We start from the raw sequence: 21,613 nt of genomic DNA, 5'->3' as shown, positions 1-21,613 counted from the left end.
CTCTAGCCATTAAAATGGCTCCATATGGCGAGGAAGTTTCTTTAGATGTGCCGTGTGCTCCAGAAGCCATTCATTGATTTTACATCCAGCACAGCTCCCAAATTTCGCAGATGTTTACTGTTGTGTTTTACCCAACATTTTTATAGCATAGAGGTCGGGGGACTTCCTGGACCTATCGAGCAGCGACAGGGTGTGCTGCAGTGCTTGACCAGCTGATTGTTCAAATGCCTCTGAGCACTTCCCGTTTCGACACACAGACAGGGCGCTCACTGCTACCACATGCACCGTTCGTCTGTCTGACTAGCAGTCATTCCTCGTCATATGACGCTACTATCGGCTGGTATATTTTATATCGATAGTAAGTCGGTGGTCATAATGTTCTGGCTAATCAGCGCTTATTCATTACAATTTTCTGATGGCAAGCTAACTTTGACACAAAGAAACAGACATTGAATATATCACCAGAAAATTAATAGAAGATTATAAAAAAATGGGGCTTCAGGTCAACACGAGTGAAACGAAATACGTGGTAACACGAGGAACGAATCAAGATTTGAGACCAGCAGAAGCTATGAGAACTATTACATTTTCTGAATAATACAAATATCTCGGATTAAAAATGGCACAAAGTAGTAAACAACATAAGGTTCAAATGGCTCTGAGCACTATGGGACTTAACTTCAGAGGTCATCTGTCCCCTAGACTTAGAACTACTCAAACCTAACTAACCTAAAGACATCACACACACGCATGCTCGAAGCACGATTCGAATCTGCGACCGTAGCGGTCTCGCGGCTCCAGACTGTAGCACCTAGAACCGCTCGGCCACCCTGGCCGGCAAACAACATAAAGAAACTGATTCAAGAAGAAATGCAGGAAAGATCATTACTGTAACATTAAATGTCAGTTTACAGCATCAGTAGATTATAATGACAACTAAAGGAAAGGGTCTTGAACAAGTATTACAATCATTATGACATATGGACCAGAAGTACGGACAGCTAAATCTCAATTCAGAAAATACTGATGTAAAATGACATGGATTTTTGGAGAGAGTCTGCAGGGACATCGGGACGGAAAAGGGCCAGACATGAAATTATCAGGAAAAAAATGGATATCACAAGCGCCAGTACTCATTTTGGGGAATGAATACAGTTTACATCATGTGAATAAACGGAAAGGATATCAGAGGAGAGAGCTACAACGGGACGTTGAATGAGAACTTCCAGGAAGGAAGAAATGAGGACGATCACCGGCCACATGGATACAAGGAATTCAGACATGAATTAGAAGAAGAAATACTGAAACAGATTTGCTGACAAAAAGTCCCAGATGAAGAGTGGAAATTAAATGTCTTGTATAATGTTGGTTTGCCGGAAAATATATAATCTTGGATTACCGGAAAATGTAAATATATCCAATTCCTGGAATAGTTATGTAATGAAAACGTCACGAGAACCCTTCTTAGTTTCTCATACATTGTAATCGCTCGAAATCGCTAGCCAAATTAAACGGTCACGTCCACTACTGGCCATTAAAATTGCTACACCAATAAGAAATGCAGATAATAAACGGGTATTCATTGGACAAATATATTATACTAGAACTGACATGTGATTACGTTTTCACGCAATTTCGGTGCGTAGATCCTGAGAAATCAGTACCCAGACCTACTACCTCTGGCCGTAATAGCGACCTTGATATGCCTGGGCACTGAGTCAAACAGAGCTTCGATGGCGTGTACAGGTACAGCTGCCCATGTAGCTTCAACAGGATACCACAGTTCATCAAGAGTAGTGACTGGCGTATTGTGTCGAGCCAGTTGCTCGGCCACCATTGACCAGTCGTTTTCAATCGGTGAGAGATCTGGACAATGTGCTGGCCAGGGCAGCAGTCGAACATTTTCTGTATCCAGAAAGGCCCGTACAGGATCTGCAACATACGGTCATGCATTATCCTGCTGAAATGTAGGGTTTCGCAGCGATCGAATGAAGGGTTGAGCCACGGTTCATAACACATCTGAAATGTAACGTCCACTGTTCAAAGTGCTGTCAATGCGAACAAGAGATGACCGGGAGGTGTAACCAATGGCACTCCATAACATCACGCCGGGTGATACGACAGTATGGCGACGACGAATAGACGCTTCCAATGTGCGTTCACCGCAATGTGGCCAAACACGGATGCGACCATCATAATGCTATATACAGAACCTGGATTCATCCTAAAAAATGAAGTTTTGCCATTCGTGCACCCAGGTTCGTCGTTGAGTACACCATCGCAGGCTCTCCTGTCTGTGACGCAGCGTCAAGGGTAACCGCAGCCATGGTCTCCGAGCTGATAGTCCATGCTGCTGCAAACGTCGTCGAACTGTTCGTGCAGATGGTTGTTGTATTGCAAACGCACCCATCTGTTGACTCAGGGATCGAGACGTGGCTGCATGATCTTTTACAGCTATGGGGATAAATGCCTGTCATCTCGACTGCTAGTGATACGATACCGTTGGGATCCACCACGGCGTTCCGTATTACCCTCTTGAACCCACCGAATCCATATTCTGTTAACAGTCATTGGATCTCGACCAACGCGAGCAGCAATGTCGCAACACGGTAAACCGCAATCGCGATAGGCTACAATCCGACCTTTATCAAAGCCGGAAACGTGATGGTACGCATTTTTCCTCTTTACACGAGGCATCACAACAGCGTTTCACCATGCAATGCCGGTCAACTGCTGTTTGTGTATGTGAAATCGGTTGGAAACTTTCCTCATGTCAGCACGTTGTAGGTGTCGCCACCGGCGCCAACGTAGTGTGATTGCTCTGAAAAACTGATCATTTGCATACCACAGCATCCTCTTCCTGTCGGTTAAATTTCGCGACTGTAGCACGTCATCTTCGTGGTGTAACAATGTTTATGGCCAGTAGTGTAGTTTCCTTCCTTAACACGTCATGAAGTAAGGAAAAGACTTTCACCAGAAACTCCTGTCGTCCGCCACTTACCTACACTGGGGTCCTTAACACCTGGAGCATCCAGAAGCCTCTCATACACCTTGTTTAGGGATCGCTCACTACCGTGGTGCAACGGCCATATTTCCAATTTTCGGGTACGCCCATTAGATTTCAATTACAGATTCAAATGAAGGACTCGTTTTTTTCTCCCTTCTGGCTGAGGATCAGAGAGGGCCGCCGGTACACGGCACATCCCAGGGTAAAAGGAATAACGAACGAGTACGGGGGTCGTGGGAGCGGAAGCGGGCGTGAGAAATGCGGCCGTCTTATGACAGGAAGCGGCGCTGCGGCGCGATCACGGAGCGACGTGGCCGGCCGCCCGGCCGCAAATGTCAAGGGGACGGGTGACTCACGTGCGATATGCAAATCGCATCAGGTCGTAAAACCGGGCGCCGCAGATGTGCACCTGCAAATCCGGATCTAGTTGTTATAGATACGGCCGCTTTTGCAGTCATAGTTTCCCTCTGGTGTCCTTGGCCGAACGTAGCGTGCGCACCTTCACAGCTTATTTGCATCAGGCCGAGAATCGCTCCCACAACACCTCACCAAAGCAACAAAGACAAACGGCTCTTTTTTTCTCAGCTGGGATCACTTCTACTACACAACTTCTCCGAGAACCAAGGATCAACCGCTATTTCTCTACGTGTCCGATCCGTGTGTCCTGTTATTTCTCCTAAGTTCGCTGTTGCAATATCCATGCTTTACGTGTTAGATTACCATCTCGAGGTGTTTATTTCGTTTCTACACTGCACCAATACTCTGTTAAGAAGCGTAAGCTATGTGGCGGTACTACATATTCAGCCAGAATAATTTTTCCATACCTCTGTTCCACTCGCGGATGATGCATCGCAACAACACAGTAGAAGACCTAATTCCTCTAATCTTACCCACGTAGTCATTATGCGAAACACTTGGCGGAGGAGGTTTTTCTTCACTTGTCTTGGAACATCAACATCTACTACGTCTACATATATACTCCACAACTCGTCTTACCGTGTTTTTCGTGGTCTTATCAAGGGATGTATGTGAGTATCAGAAACCAATATCTTGCTTATCTCTGCCAGAAACGTACGGTACCAGATTTTTAACATTAGACCACACCGCAACGCACTGAGCCTCCCTTGTACCGTCTGCCGCTAAAACTGGATGGGCATCGCCGTGATACATCCCCGCTTTTAAGCCAAACTGTGAAGAAACACGCTGTCCATCTTTGGATCCTCCCTGTTTTGTGAATCAGACCTGGAAATGATTGTAGACTGAGGACGTCTGCCGAAGTATTGGTCCCGCATGGTTTTGTACACTGCCTCCTTCGAGGGTGGACAACACCTGCTGAGAATTCTTGCCATCATTCTCAATCCGACATCTGCCTAACCTATCATTAGTTTTATGTGGTCCTTTCACCTTGAAAGGTCCGCACAAATACCATCAAACAGAAAAGTTTATCCAGAATGATATTTTCACTCTGCAGCGGAGTGTGCGCTGATATTAGACTTCCTGGCAGATTAAAACTGTGTGCCGGAGCGAGACTCGAACTGTGTGCCGGACCGAGACTCGAACTCGGGAGCTTTGCCTCTCGCGATAAACTTTTCTGAAACTTCCTGGTACATTAAAGCTGTGTGTCGGACCGCGACTCGAACTCGGTACCTTTGCCTTTTGCGGTAAAGTGCTCTACCACTTGCACGGTTGTCTCGGTCCGGCACACAGTTTTAATCTGCCAGGAAGTTTCAGAAAATTTTATGTCTCGTGTTAAATTCGTTAATGGAACAAAGGTAACTGACGAGACTCTCAGTGGCAATATGGGTATCGAAACCAAGAATGACTGAGAGAATGCCGAAATAGTAAATTGCTTTGTCCGAAACTCTTTCAGTCAGACCGTACTGCGAATTTTCCTTTAAACCGACACATGAACGTTAAAATGACAAGTATCGTATAAGCGACTTTAGGGCGTAAAATCGTGTAAAATCGCTCTACAGAGGAAAGGCCACGGTACCTGACGGAATCAATGTAAGGTTCTACATAGCGTACGAGAAATAGCTTGCTCCTCCTCTAGTAGCAATCTACTCTAGCTTGCATGAGAAGTGCAGCATTCGTAGTGATTAAAAAATGTGCAGCTTATTCCCGTCTTCAAAAAATGGTTCGTCGAACACACACACAGAGAACTACAACCCTACATTTTTGAAGTCAGCATGCTGTATAAATTTAGAATAAGTTTTATACATTCCCCTCTGTAGGAACCAACACGGATTCCACAAACAACGATCGTGTGAGACCTAATTCTCTTTGTACAAGAGCGTACTGAAAAGTGATGCCTCCCAATTTTCTATACGAAAACTCGGAAAGCTTTGTCAATAAAACAAGTGTTATCAACATTCTACGTCTTTATTCTTCGTGTCTACATGTTTATATCTCAACATTTTCACCACGGCGACAAACATGATTCACCTAACGAGATACCACTTTATTTATGTTTGACTTGACATAGCCACAAACGCACCTCTGCTTGCACCGCTTCGTCACTGTCAAGGTGAACTCCTAGAACGTGTCCTTCAAGTTTCTGAAACAGATTAAAATGGGATGGGACCAAACGGGACATTGTGGAAGGTGACGGAAGTCGGTGAGCCTAAGGCATCGGGTTGCTGACAGATGTCGCAGCCTCCTTTGTGATCTGGCATTGACGTGATGAAGGAGAGGATACCCCACGTGTCGACGAAGCTCTACGCAGTTAGAAACTCGATTACAACACGGTGTTCGTCAGGCACCGACATTCTTACGCCACCAAACGGCAGTCTGCAATCTAAAATTCGCAGCCCTCTAGGAGCAGAGGGTTTGCAGTTTCCCTCAGCGGAGCGGGGAAGTAGAATTAGTAGTGCATGTTGCATGTCATATCTCAACTGACATTGAGAACAGAATGAAAACTACGGAGCAATGTTGAAACAAAATAAAAAAACATTACTTTTCAGCACGCCCTTATATGCCCACGAGACGCAGATAGCAGATGAGACTGCCGCCTAGATTGCTCCGTGTTCCTTGACTTCCAGAAGACTTTCGATACATCTTCGTACGGTCACCTAATGAATAAAATACGCCGCGCGGGGTAGCCGCGTGGTGTTAGGCGTCTTGCCACGGTTCGCGCGGCTCCCGTCGTAGGAGGTTCGAGTCCGCCCTCTGGCATGGGTGTATGTGTTGTCCTTAGCAGTAGTTAGTCTAAGTTAGATTAAGTAGTGTGTAAGTCTAGGGACCAATGACCTCAGCAGTTTGGTCTCATAAGAACTTACCACAAATTTCCTAATGAAATACTCGCGTAAAGAATATCAGATCACTTTTTGTTGTTGTTTTTTGGGGGTGGGGGTGGGGGGGGGGGGGGGGGGAAGAGACCAAACAGCAAGGTCATCGGTCTCATCGGATGAGGGAAGGATGGGGAAGGATATCGGCCGCGCCCTTTCAAAGAAACCATCCCAGCATTTGTCTGGAGTGATTCAGGGAAATCACAAAAACCTAAATCAGGATGGCCGGAAGCGGGATTGAACCGTCGTCCTCCCGAATGCATCAGCTCTTTGATTAGGTTGAAGAGTTCCTAGCAAATACAAACGGTATGTTATTCCTAACGTACGGAAATATTCAGACGTAGTAGTAAATTCGGGGGGGGGGGGGGGGGGGGGTGTCGGAAGAGAATGTTTTAGGATATTTACTATTCACTAATATACCAGATGTTCTCTTTACAGTCGTGAGGCGCATTGTATCTGGTCTTTCGGCAGATACTTGCAATTTATTTTTTGCATGGTGTAGCAGGAGTCAGCCAAAACAAATACTTATCATCACGTCTTTCATGCGGCGACAGAAAGCGTCGATTTGTTTCTTATTACAAACAAAATTATTTTTAAAACGGAGTTTTACGTACCCATTCGATTGAGTGGTCCGAAATTAGTTTTGCATGATATTCGTTTTATTGTTATGTATCAACACGGGGGGTAAAACAGGAAGAATAACCCGTACTGCAGCAGCCATCAGTTTGGAGCAGGTCGGAACATGAACCGCCGCTGGGATTTTGGTTAAGCTTCCTGTTTTACTGTCCCTGTTAACGGATACTGATAAAACGAATATCGCACTACACCAGTTTTGGAACGCTCTACCGAATGGGGACGCAAAACTGCACTTTAAAAGTCATTTTGGTTGTAGCAGGTGACAAAACCGACGCTTTCCCCTTACACTGGGAGTCGCATGAACCGTGTGACGAGCAGTATCTGTTTGGACTGACTCCAGCTGCAGATTCTAAGCATGAAATATCAAATATGTGCCGAAAAAACAGAGAAAATGCGCCTGACGACCCTTAGGACAGACGCCACACGTGACCCAGTGGATATCTTCGGAAGTTCCATGAGGATGTTCTTGGGGGATACTGTAGTACACAGAGAAGTCGCAACGCTAGAAAATTGTCGGGAAATACATAGAGAACGGCCGGGAATCGACGCTTGGTGCATCCATAGCCTGTTGACCACCATCATAAACAAATGTAACGTAAAGCGTATGGATAGGAGGAAGGACCCGTTATCGAATGATTACACGATTTCCAAGCAGTCACTGGAAGCAGTCAAGCTATTAAATATCTGAGAGTATCTACAGGGTGTTTAAAAAATGACCGGTATATTTGAAACGGCAATACAAACTAAACGAGCAGCGATAGAAATACACCGTTTGTTGCAATATGCTTGGGACAACAGTACATTTTCAGGCAGACAAACTTTCGAAATTACAGTAGTTACACTTGTCAACAACAGATGGCGCTGCGGTCTGGGAAACTATAGTACGATATTTTCCACATATCCACCATGCGTAGCAATAATATGGCGTAGTCTCTGAATTAAATTACCCGAAACCTTTGACAACGTGTCTGGCGGAATGGCTTCACATGCAGATGAGATGTACTGCTTCAGCTGTTCAATTGTTTCTGGATTCTGGCGGTACACCTGGTCTTTCAAGTGTCCCCACAGAAGGAAGTCACAGGGGTTCATGTCTGGCGAATAGGGAGGCCAATCCACGCCGCCTCCTGTATGTTTCGGATAGCCCAAAGCAATCACACGATCATCGAAGTATTCATTCAGGAAATTAAAGACGTCGGCCGTGCGATGTGGCCGGGCACCATCTTGCATAAACCACGAGGTGTTCGCATTGTTGTCTAAGGCAGTTTCTACCGCCACAAATTCACGAAGAATGTCCAGATAGCGTGATGCAGTAATCGTTTCTGATTTGAAAAATGGGCCAATGATTCCTTTGGAAGAAATGGCGGCCCAGACCAGTACTTTTTGAGGATGCAGGGACGATGGTCCTGCAACATGGGGCTTTTCGGTTCCCCATATGCGCCAGTTCTGTTTATTGACGAAGCCGTCCAGGTAAAAATAAGCTTCGTCAGTAAACCAAATGCTGCCCACATGCATATCACCGCCATCAATCCTGTGCACTATATCGTTAGCGAATGTCTCTCGTGCAGCAATGGTAGCGGCGCTGAGGGGTTGCCGCGTTTGAATTTTGTATGGATAGAGGTGTAAACTCTGGCCCATGAGACGATACGTGGACGTGGGCGTCATTTGGACCGCAGCTGCAACACGGCAAACGGAAACCCGAGGCCGCTGTTGGATCACGTGCTGCACTAGCTGCGCGTTGCCCTCTGTGGTTGCCGTACGCGGTCGCCCTACCTTTCCAGCACGTTCATCCGTCACGTTCCGAGTCCGTTGAAATTTTTCAAACAGATCCTTTATTGTATCGCTTTTCGGTCCTTTGGTTACATTAAACCTCCGTTGAAAACTTCGTCTTGTTGCAACAACACTGTGTTCTAGGCGGTGGAATTCCAACACCAGAAAAATCCTCTGTTCTAAGGAATAAACCATGTTGTCCACAGCACACTTGCACGTTGTGAACAGCACACGCTTACAGCAAAAAGACGACGTACAGAATGGCGCACCCACAGACTGCGTTGTCTTCTATATCTTTCACATCACTTGCAGCGCCATCTGTTGTTGAAAATTGTAACTACTGTAATTTCGAAAGTTTGTCCGCCTGAAAATGTACTGTTGTCCCAAGCATATTGCAACAAACGGTGTATTTCTATCGCTGCTCGTTTAGTTTTTATTGCCGTTTCAAATATACCGGTCATTTTTGAAACACCCTGTATAAGGAGACATTATAAGTGGAAGTACACCATAGAACTCACAGTAGGTGAGACAGATGACAGGTTCATAGTCACTGGAAGAATCTTCAAGAATTGTCGTCCACTCACGAAGAAGGGAGCTTACGAAGCTCTCGTTTGACTGATACTTGAATACCGCTCTTCAGTCTTGGATCCGAACCATACGGGACTGATTAAGATCAGCACGTTTCGTCACAGGTTCGTTCAGCAAACGCGAAAGCGTCACGAAGATGCTCAGCCAATTTCAGTGGTGGACATTAAGAGAGAGGCGTTGTGCATCGTGATGAGATTCACTGTCAAAATTAGGTGAGCTTACATTCCTACAGAAGTCAACCAATATACCACTTCCTCCCATGTATATCACTCGAATAGAACAAAAAGGGGCATAAATGAATATATTCTAGCTCACATGAAAGCTTACTAACAGTCCTTCTTCCCGCGCACTATTCGTGATTGGGACAGGAAAGGGAAAAAGTGACAGTGGTATACGAGGTATTCTGCACGCCTTCGGGTAGCTTGGTCCTAGATGTAGATGTACACGATGAAACAGGTATCCGTGTAACACTTCACGATCGGAGAGTAGTCGTATGTCGACGTCATTCTCGTGGGTCAGCGGACCTCCTGACTAGGTAACATTCACCTGTTTATCGGAATGGTTCCTTGGGATTTTCACTGGTGAGACCAGTAAATTTAAGAAACAGCTTCTCCAAAATGCACTGCCATATCAGCTTCATAAGCTTATAATTTTGAAAGGCACCCTTTCACGGTAGTCTTCGTCATGAAAGTCCTGAAGAAAATGGTTCAAATGACTCTGAGCACTATGGGACTTAACTTCTGAGGTCATCAGTTCCCTATAACTCAGAAGTACTGAAACCTAACTAACCTAAGGACATCACACACACCCATGACCCGAGGCAGGATTCGAATCTGCGACCATAGTGGTCGCGCGGTTCCAGACTGTAGCGTCTAGAACCGCTCGGCCACACTGGCCGGGAAAGTCCTGAAGAATTCACAGAAAATTCTGGCAGCAACATGCATAATCTGCTTGCGATGAATTTCGATCGTCGCTACGTCATTTTCGTCTGGTATGGTAATCGCACGTCTGATCTTGGAGCTGACCGAAGAAAAAATCGCATCCACGACTGTCAGCAGCTAAAACGTCATTATCGCAAGCTACCGGCAAGTCTCAACTTAGACAGCTGATAGCTACAATCAGAATATCATGTGTGTCCAGTTTTGTGATGTACATAGCCTGTCATCATGGAAAGAAAGACTCTCGGTATGCTGCCGTAATATACTTGTATCTCTTATTTCACAATCACAGTCGCTGTTTTTGTTGCCCTCATTTCCAAGAATGGTTTGCAAATCTTAGAGGACTTGTGAATATTCTTTTCTCTTAAAAATTTATCCTTGCTTTCCTATATAGCTTGGTGACTGTACATATTGAATAACATCAGGGATAGGCTACAATCCGGTCTCACTCCATTCTCATTCCGAATCGAACGCATCACATTAGCATTGCTGGCAACCTAGGCTTTGGAGAAGGGACAACGCGAAACATGGACAGACGAGTCCATTACATTATTTGGATAATTTACATGTTACCAATTGTGATACTACATTTCTTTTATTAGGGAACTAGCTGAGATGTCCGCAGCTCGTGGTCGTGCGGTAGCATGGTCGCTTCCGGCGCCCGGGTTCCCGGGGTTCGATTCCCGGCGGGGTCAGGGATTTTCTCTGTCTCATCATGACTGGGTGTTGTGTGATGTCCTTAGGTCAGTTAGGTTGAAGTAGTTCTAAGTTCTAGGGGACTGATGACCATAGATGTTAAGTCCCATAGTCCCATAGTCCTAGCTGAGAAACCCAGCGTTGCGCAATTGTTTACTTATTCTGATCTTCCGTTAATCCATTTCCTCCTCCCTCCACACTCTGTCCATCTCCTCCTTCCCACTCTTTCTATGCACCGCGCCTCCCTCCTCTCTCTAATTATCCCCTCTCTTTATCCACCTCTTCTCCCTCCTCCTTCTGTCCATCCCCCCTGTCTCTTTCAATCACCTCCACTCCTCTCTCTATCTATCCGCCTCCAACACCTCCTCTTTTTGTTCAATTCCTCCTTCTGCTCTCCCTGTTTATCTCCTCCCCTCCTTTCTCTACCCCTCTCGTCTTATTCCCTTTCTCCGACCGCAGCGATGTCGGAGATTTGCTGTTTCACGGGATTTCTGATGTTCAGGGTACACTCGTGAAATCGTCGTGCGGGAAAATCCCCACTTCATCGAGACCTAGGAGATGCTGCGTCCCATCGCTAGTGCCCGAGTATAACATCACATTCAAAACTCACATAAATCTTGATAACGGGCCATTGTAGTAGCAGTAACCGATCTGAGAACTGCGCGAAACACTTGTTTTGTATAGGCGTTGCCGACCGCAGCGCCGTATTTTGCCTGTTTACATATCTCCGTATTTGAATACGCATGCCTACACCAAAAATGGTTCAAGTGGGACTGAGCACTATTCGACTTAACATCTGTGGTCATCAGTCCCCTAGAACTTAGAACTACTTAAACCTAACTAACCTAAGGACATCACACACATCCATGCCCGAGGCAGGATTCGAACCTGCGACCGTAGCGGTCACGCGGTTCCAGACTGAAGCGCCTAGAACCGCACGGCCACACCGGCCGGCCATGCCTACACCAGTCTTTGGCACTTCAATATAAATAAAAATGAAAAAAATCTGTTGAATCAAGACGAAACAAATACCGAGGAATACCGTGTACTCAGGACTAATAAACCGGTATCGGTTTTAACCGTCCTCTTTTTCCCGTGCCTAGCTCAGAGGACCGCCGTCTAGGCGGCGCCTGGCAGTCCCACGACCCGGCTTCCGAGCAACGGCTGCCCGCGTCGGCGACGGCGCCGGGATATTTTCGTCTGGCTTGGAATACAGGCCGGGCGCGCGCGGCTGCGTGTGTTTGCGTCCTGCGGAGAGGCGCCGATTTATAGCGCCATCAGTCGTCGCCTAATGGGACCGCCAGACAAACTGCGACGGCGAAACGAATTAGCGGCCGGCCGGCCCGCCAGATGTGTGGTGGGGCCACCGCGGTCGACGTCCCGACCCGGTCCGGCTCGCCTCGACGCCGGCGTCGGTTTCCTGGCGTCGCTGGAAAGCCTGCTGGCTGGAGAGGCGCAGTCTCCAGTCTTCAGACCACTGTTTCCCAATCCTTTTGAGATCATTACCCCTTAGTGCAACACGATATTAGCTAGTAACCCTCTCTTCCTCTCTTCCTGCTCTCCACACCACAAGGCGTGGCAGGCAGCGAAAGGCGTCCCCGGAGGCTGATCAGAAAGCCTCCCCAGTGCGTCAGACAAACCGGTTTCAGGCACTGTCTCTGGCTGAGCCAGATGCAGCTGCCTGCCCTGTTTCAGAGGATCATTCTCAGCCTTCAAGGTCCGGGCAATCGCAGAGGGTGGGCTTACTGGTAGTTGGGAGCTCCAATGATAGGCGCGTAATGGGGCCCCTTAGGGGCACGGCGGCTAAGGAAGGGAAGAAATCCAGTGTGCACTCCGTGTGCATTCCGGGAGGAGTCATTCCTGATGTGGAAAGGGTCCTTCCGGATGCCATGAAGAGCACAGGGTGCAGCCAGCTGCAGGTGGTGGCACATGTTGGCACTAATGACGTGTGTCGCTTTGGATCTCTCTGGATTCCAGCGGCTATCTGATTTGTTGAAGGCTGCCGGTCTTGCTTACGAGATGAAGGCAGAGCTCACCATCTGCAGCATCGTTGACAGAACCGACTGCGGACCTTTGGTGCAGAGCCGGGTGGAGGGTCTGAATCAGAGGCTCAGACAGTTTTGCGACCGGGTTTGCTGCAGATTCCTTGACTTGCGCCATAGGATGGTGGGGTTTCGGGTTCCGCTGAATAGGTCAGGAGTTCACTACACTCAGCCGGCGGCTACACGGGTAGCGGAGGCTGTGTGGCGTGGACTGGGCGGTTTTTTAGGTTACAAGGCGTCGGGAAAGTGCGGGATGGGCTGTAATGTCAAAGGATGCTTGGCAATTACAGGACGTGCTTGGATCATGGAACAATCGGAATTATAGTTGTAAATTGTTGTAGTTGCGCTGGAAAAGTGCCTGAGCTTCAAGCGCTAATAGAAAGCACAGAAGCTGATATCGTTATAGGTACAGAAAGCTGGCTAAAGCCTGAAATAAGTTCTGCAGAAATTTTTACGAAGTCTCAGACGGTGTTCAGCAAAGATAGATTAGGCAGAATTGGTGGTGGAGTGTTTGTGTCTGTAAGTAGTGGTTTATCTTGTAGTGAAGTCGAAGTAGATACTCCGTGCGAATTGGTATGGGTGGAGGTTATACTTAACAGCCGAATTAAGATAATAATTGGCTCCTTCTACCGACCCCCAGACTCCGATGATACAGCTGCGGAACAGTTCAGAGAAAATTTGAGTCTCGTAACAAATAAATACCCCACTCATACGGTTATAGTTGGTGGGGACTTCAACCTACCCTCGGTATGTTGGCAAAAATACTTGTTCAAAACCAGTGGTAGGCAGAAAACGTCTTCGGAGATTGTCCTAAATGCTTTCTCCGAAAGTTATTTCGAGCAGTTAGTCCACGAACCCACGCGAATTGTAAATGGTTGCGAAAACACCCACGACCTCTTAGCCACAAACAATCCAGAGCTGATAGAGAGCATCATGACTGATACAGGGATTAGTGATCACAAGGTCGTTGTAGCTAGGCTCAATACCATTTCTTCCAAATCCATCAGAAACAAACGCAAAATAATTTTATTTAAAAAAAGCGGATAAAGTGTCACTAGAAGCCTTCCTAAAAGACAATTTCCATTCCTTCCGAACTGACTATGCGAATGTAGACGAGATGTGGCTCAAATTCAAAGATATAGTAGCAACAGCAATTGAGATATTCATACCTCATAAATTGGTAAGAGATGGAACGGATCCCCCGTGGTACACAAAAAAGGTCCGAACGCTGTTGCAGAGGCAACGGAAAAAGCATGCGAAGTTCAGAAGAACGCGAAATCCCGAAGATGGGCTAAAATTTACAGACGCGCGAAATTTGGCACATACTTCGATGCGAGATGCCTTTAATAGGTTCAACAACGAAACATTGTCTCGAAATTTGGTAGAAAATCCGAAGAAATTCTGGTCGTATGTAAAGTACACAAGCGGCAAGACGCAGTCAATACCTTCGCTGCGCAGTGCCGATGGTACTGTTATCGACGACTGTGCCGCTAAAGCGGAGTTATTGAACGCAGTTTTCCGAAATTCCTTCACCAGGGAAGACGAATGGAATATTCCACAATTTGAAACACAAACATTTGCTAGCATGAGTTTCTTAGAAGTAGATACCTTAGGGGTTGCGAAGCAACTCAAATCGCTTGATACGGGCAAGTCTTCAGGTCCAGATTGTATACCGATTAGGTTCCTTTCAGATTACGCTGATACTATAGCTCCCTACTCATATACAACCACTCGCTCACCGATAGATCTGTACCTACAGATTGGAAAATTGCGCACGTCGCACCAGATTTCAAGAAGGGTAGTAGGTGTAATCCATTTAACTACAGACCTATATCATTGACGTCGGTTTGCAGTTGGGTTTTGGAGCATATACTGTATTCAAAAATTATGAATCACCTCGAAGGGAACGATCCATTGACACGTAATCAGCATGGCTTCAGAAAACATCGCTCTTGTGCAACGCAACTAGCTCTTTATTCGCACGAAGTAATGGCCGCTATCGTCAGGGGATCTCAAGTTGATTCCGTATTTCTAGATTTCCGGAAAGCTTTTGACACCGTTCCTCGAAAGCGACTTCTAATCAAACTGCGGAGCTACGGGGTATCGTCTCAGTTGTGCGACTGGATTTGTGATTTCCTGTCAGGAGGGTCGCAGTTCGTAGTAATAGACGGCAAATCATCGAGTAAAACTGAAGTGATATCAGGTGTTCCCCAGGGAAGCGTCCTGGGACCTCTGCTGTTCCTGATCTATATAAATGACCTGGGTGACAATCTGAGCAGTTCTCTTAGATTGTTCGCAGATGATGCTGTAATTTACCGTCTAGTAAGGTCATCCGAAGACCAGTATCAGTTGCAAAGCGATTTAGAAAAGATTGCTGTATGGTGTGGCAGGTGGCAGTTGACGCTAAATAACGAAAAGTGTGAGATGATCCACATGAGTTCCAAAAGAAATCCGTTGGAATTCGATTACTCGATAAATAGTACAATTCTCAAGGCTGTCAATTCAACTAAGTACCTGGGTGTTAAAATTACGAACAACTTCAGTTGGAAGGACCACATAGATAATATTGTCGGGAAGGCGAGCCAAAGGTTGCGTTTCATTGGCAGGTCACTTAGAAGATGCAACTAGTCCACTAAAGAGACAGCTTACACTACACTCGTTCGTCCTGTGTTAGAATATTGCTGCGCGGTGTGGGATCCTTACCAGGTGGGATTGACGGAGGACATCGAAAGGGTGCAAAAAAGGGCAGCTCGTTTTGTATTATCACGTTATAGGGGAGAGAGTGTGGCAGATATGATACACGAGTTGGGATGGAAGTCAGTACAGCATAGACGTTTTTCGTCGCGGCGAGACCTTTTTACGAAATTTCAGTCACCAATTTTCTCTTCCGAATGCGAAAATATTTTGTTGAGCCCAACCTACATAGGTAGGAATGATCATCAAAATAAAATAAGAGAAATCAGAGCTCGAACAGAAAGGTTTAGGTGTTCGTTTTTCCCGCTCGCTGTTCGGGAGTGGAATAGTAGAGATATAGTATGATTGTGGTTCGATGAACCCTCTGCCAAGGACTTAAATGTGAATTGCAGAGTAGTCACGTAGATGTAGATGAACCACTATAAGCCATCAGCTTAAGAGCCTAATTAATCTTCCTTTGAACAGTTCCATTTCTAGATGACGAAAGATAAATGATATTTAGTGTTCGCAGCTGTTTCATTAAACCACGAACTAATGCCAATGAGGCAATTCGTACTTTTTATTTCTAACATCGCTTTTTTTCTACACTGATGAAGTAATTTTCAGTGCTACCTACAACTCCATATCGGAAGAGACAGCTTACTATCCACATTCAGGGCAGACACTTGTTATAAAACACGCTTGCTGTGCACTACTTAGCTCCCTAGACACACTTGTTTCACCCACAGCCTCCACCCCCATTTAATATCAGCCAAATTATTATACGTGCACTAGACTTGTTGTTTGAAAATCACTTGATTGTTTGACTTTGTACTTCTGGCTCTGGCTCTGAGCACTATGGGACTTAACTTCTGAGGTCATCAGTCCCCTAGAACTTAGAACTACTTAAACCTAACTAACATAAGGACATCACACACATCCATGCCCGAGGCAGGATTCGAAGCTGCGACCGGACGGTCGCGCGGTTCCAGACTGAAGCGCCTAGAACCGCTCGGCCACCGCGACCGGCTCTGTACTTCTGAAATGGCAGAAATTGGACAACCTTAGGGTTGAGTGCTTTGTGTCGGAAGAATGCTGAAAATAATAATAATAATAATAATAATAATAATAATAATAATAATAATAATACAATGCAGGCTCTACAGTACCATTAGTAGAGTAGCCATTGCATGTATGTATTGTATGTTAACTGGGGACCTCGAAACGACGGAGAGGCTCCCTCCCCGCCACAGCCGCAATAGTCCACAACCCCACGACGACTACCGCAGTCCACTTCACCTCTCCGCCGCCCCACACCGAACCCAGGGTTATTGTTCGGTTCGGCCCCCGGCGGACCCCCCCCCCCCCCCAGGGAACGTCTCACTCCAGACGAGTGTAACCCCTATGTTCGCGTGGTAGAGTAATGGTGGTGTACGCGTACGTGGAGAACTTGTTTCCGCAGCAATCGCCGACATAATGTAACTGAGGCGGAATAAGGGGATTCAGCCCATATTCGCAAAGGCAGATGGAAAACCGCCTAAAAACCAATCCACAGACTGGCCGGTTCACCGGACCTCGACACAAATCCGCCGGGCGGATTCGTGCAGGGGACCAGGCGCTCCTTCCCGGCCGGACGAGTAGTCATTACGTAGTTACTGTTGTGTTGCGCTGCTAATTAGTTCGTTTGTTGTTGCGAAGTGAATAAAGAAGCAATTATATTCGTAGCAGGTAGCATGTATGTAGTAGATTGAGTATGTGAGGAAACTTTAGTTCATAAATTCGTTTCAGAAGCTGTAATCTCCAGCACATCCGGTCATAGTTAATGATAGTATTTGAAAAATGTATTTCTAGAAACTTATGTAATCAGTGTTACAGTATTACGAAGTAGCGATAAGGGAATTGGTTTTTACAGATTATTTAGTTTCGTGACCGAAATTCAGTTCAATATTTCTGTTTTCATCCCTCAGAAATTTTCATTGTACCCCTCAGAGGGTAATTACCCCCAGGTTTGGAACCGCTGCCAAGGCTAATGGAGATGACAAACGTGCGCAGCTAGAAGTGGTTGAGTGGAGGAACCGGAGTTGATGAAGGCAACCCAGCATTTACCTAAAATATTATCTGTGTACGTATCTAAATTACTAAAAGTCTAAAACGGTCACACGAATCCAGTACCAGATTACCTGTTTAACAGCTCTCAGCAGCAGTAAACATTTGATTTTCAGTATTTCACTTCATTACTGGTCAAATACAGCATCGCCGATCTTCGAGTCACGTTCGCTCCAAACATTTATTTTTATTTATAACAAAAATTTACCAATTTACGCCTCCAAAATGCGATATGTAGAGTATTTTTTCTGTGTTACCATTACATTTATTTAAACATGAAGACATAGCTTGATCTTCTTACAGATGTAAGCGATCACATTACTTCGTTTCTGATACAAATAAAGCAAAAGAAACACAACAGGTAGGCTAAATTAGATAGCACGCTATGCTATACATAATAATTCCATTCTATACGTTTGTCGTCGAGGCTTATCTGCCGGCCGCGGGTGGCCGAGCGGTTCTAGGCGCTTCAGTCTGGAACCGCACGACCACTACGGTCGCAGGTTCGAATCCTGCCTTGGGCGTTGATGTGTGTGATGTCCTTAGGTTAGTTAGGTTTAAATAGCTCTAAGTTCTAGGGGACTGACGACCTGAGATGTTAAGTCCCATAGTGCTCAGAGCCATTTGAACCATTTTTGGGGATTATCTTTATAGACACAGGATTGTCATCCGCCCAATAATGACTGTTTTGGAAGCTGAAAGTATTGTCAAGAAAGCTAGATTCGTCAGTCCACATCATGTTATCCATTAAATGTTCGTTATTTTCCACTTCGTGAAAAAGCCATTCACAAAACTATACTCGGTGAATGCGGCCAAATGGTTCAAATGGGTCTGAGCACTATGGGACTTAACTTCTAAGGTCATCAGTCCCCTAGAATTCAGAACTACTTAAACCTAACTAAGGACATCACACACATCCATACCAAAGGAAGGATTCGAACCTGCGACCGTAGCGGTAGCGCGGTTCCAGACTGTAGCGCCTTTTCGTATTTCACATGCTTTTGAATGCCATTACTCGCGTATTCTTCTTAGTCATCCACCCCCTTAAACTACTGTACTGCATTTTACATAAAAATTATTCAAATTAACTTAGTGTTCTGCACTTAACCTGCTGTTCTGCTCCATGCCACGCACTCACAAACACTCTCCCCGTAACTATTGTACCGCTAACATCACATTGATATAAGAAACTTACACAAATTAATTAATTCCACATTCTTCACGTGTATGGGGAAGTTTATTTTAATTTGTGTCATCCTATTTGTCTTAAAGTATTATTCGTCTGTATGGGGGCCCTTACCAGTTGGGTTTGATTCAAGAGATTGAGAAGGCTCAAGGAAGAACCATAAGATTCGTGACTGCCACATTTAGCCATTGCAAGAGCGTAACAAATCTCATTGAAAGTTTGAAGTGGGACACACTTGCAGATAGGCGACGTGCTAAACTGAAGGGCTGCTCACTAACTTCCAAAATCCTCTCTTCGCCGAGAGAGTAGAGCATATTTTATTACTGCCAACTTTCATATCGCACAGTGATCACCATTCAAAGATAAGGGAAATTAGAGCTCATACTGAGGGGTTCAGACAGTTATTTATTCCTCACGCTATCTGCGAGTGGAACAGAAGGGGGGAAATACGACTTTGGTGCAAATAGTGCCCTCCACCACACACCGCTTGGTGGCTATAGGAATATATATGTAGATGGAATATAAAACTTCCTGGCAGATTAAAACTGTATGCCCGACCGAGACTCGAACTCGGGACCTCTGCCTTTCGGGGGCAAGTGCTCTACCATCTGAGCTACCGAAGCACGATTCACGCCCCCTACTCACAGCTTTACTTCTGCCAGTATCTCGTCTCCTACCTTCCAAACTTTACAGAAGCTCTCCTGCGAACCTTGCAGAACTAGCACAGGATATAGCGGAGAGAAAGGATATAGCAGAGACATGGCTTAGCCACAGCCTGGGGGATGTTTCCAGAATGAGATTTTCACTCTGCAGCGGAGTGTGCGCTGATATGAAACTTCCTGGCAGATTAAAACTGTGTACCTGAGCGAGACTCGAACTCGGGACCTTTGCCTTTCGCGGGCAAGTGCTCTACCATCTGAGCTATCGAAGCACGATTCACGCCCCCTACTCACAGCTTTACTTCTGCCAGTATCTCGTCTCCTACCTTCCAAACTTTACAGAAGCTCTCCTGCGAACCTTGCAGAACTAGCACACCTGAAAGAAAGGATATAGCGGAGACATGGCTTAGCCACAGTCTGGGGGATGTTTCCAGAATGAGATTTTCACTCTGCAGCGGAGTGTGCGCTGATATGAAACTTCCTGGCAGATTAAAGGTAGGAGACGAGATGCTGGCAGAAGTAAAGCTGTGAGTACCGGGCGTGAGTCGTGCTTCGGTAGCTCAGATGGTAGAGCACTTGCCCGCGAAAGGCAAAGGTCCTGAGTTCGAGTCTCGGTCGGGCACACAGTTTTAATCTGCCAGGAAGTTTCATATCAGCGCACACTCCGCTGCAGAGTGAAACTCTCATTCTAGATGGAATATAGTTTAAACAAAAGATCACTAATAAAAAACACACCTTGTCACGCGACGTCCAACGCCGGAGTCAGGGTGCACTGGCACACTCCGCGAAGCTATGACGCCACAGTTCCGATCCTACGAGGATGAGGCAGCAACATCCCTTTCATACTCGACACCTGAGAACTTCCTGTAAGAATATGTGTTTACCTAGGTACCACTGCTGGTGTGCTGACGCATAGCTGCAGTCTGGGTCCAGCGCCAAGAGAGATGATGCAGTGCTTCCCAGAATAGCACAAGGTGCATTCCTAACGGGACAACCCATGTGTCACTGAAATTACCCATCAAACTGCTGATGCTGTCAGTGTGGGAGCACAACCCACCATTCTTTTCTGCAGACGAGTCTTTCTGTAGCAAAACTAATTTGCACAGATCGCTACATTGCACTGATAGTTAAACCCCACAAAAGTTGTCTTCAGATCATCAAATACATACAAGAATTGCAAGAATATAGGAAGCCAGAAACATATTTACCAGTGTAACTGCAATTAAACATAACGATTGCAGCTACAGCCTGACACCGATCGATGTATAGGTAATGTCTCCTCTTGACGGCTGTGGTTCTGGAACATATTTCAGTATCTATAGCGAACTCTCAGAACAAAAGAATGTATTGTGAATGACTGTAGCATTAAGATTGGCTCGTATAGAATTGACTGTCCGAATTACTGATGCAACCGGTATGGAAGCACCCTCCGCCTTTCCTTTCTTTCATCAGACGAGACTTTCAGCAGGAAAAAACTATTATACACAGATAGGCATATTGCATCGACAATTAAACCCTGCAAAGTGCCACTACGTATCGTCAAATACGGAAAGACTCTTTATTACACTGCTCTCCCACTTGAGCTTGAATATTAGAGCATGAAGCCGAACTCCAACCCAGCAATATATCACTGAGTCGATGTATTAAACATACAAAATCGTCCCTTTTACATCATTCGTAAGTATACCATGAAGACGTACAGCACCGTATATACTCCTCTCAGCACTAGATATCTCCCTACGAGGTCGGCAGTCATCCAGAACCGATTGGGTGACCACAGCGCCCTAAGTGGATCGAAGTCACTCTCAGAACTGTTCTATCAGTTCCGGCTCGTTCTCCTCGGCAAAAATGCGTTACTGTTTCCGGTCCGGACCTACTTGCTTGCTTGCTCTTTTCTACACACATCTCCAGACTCTAGGATTACAAGAACACATGTATTTTCGCATGTTCTGCACACAGTAGTAGCGTACCGATCGCTTGAACAACATAATTCAGAAGATATAGACTGAAATTATTTCCCTACAAACC

The 21,613-nt window shown here is 45.9% G+C and overlaps 1 protein-coding gene and 1 non-coding gene across 2 annotated transcripts in view; both read right to left on the bottom strand.

Moving 5' to 3' along the window:
- Positions 1–21,613, bottom strand: part of LOC126282453 (zinc finger protein basonuclin-2-like) — a 613,154-nt gene that overhangs the window by 36,307 nt on the left and 555,234 nt on the right. The gene's annotated exons all lie outside the window — the stretch shown is intronic.
- Trnas-cga (transfer RNA serine (anticodon CGA)) lies at positions 19,476–19,550 on the bottom strand. The gene has a single exon. It is a non-coding gene; the product is annotated as a tRNA-Ser (tRNA).

The sequence above is a fragment of the Schistocerca gregaria genome, chromosome 7, assembly GCF_023897955.1.
Source record: "Schistocerca gregaria isolate iqSchGreg1 chromosome 7, iqSchGreg1.2, whole genome shotgun sequence".
NCBI classification, from domain to species: Eukaryota; Metazoa; Arthropoda; class Insecta; order Orthoptera; family Acrididae; genus Schistocerca; species Schistocerca gregaria.
This window is presented reverse-complemented; position numbering and strand designations above follow the sequence as displayed.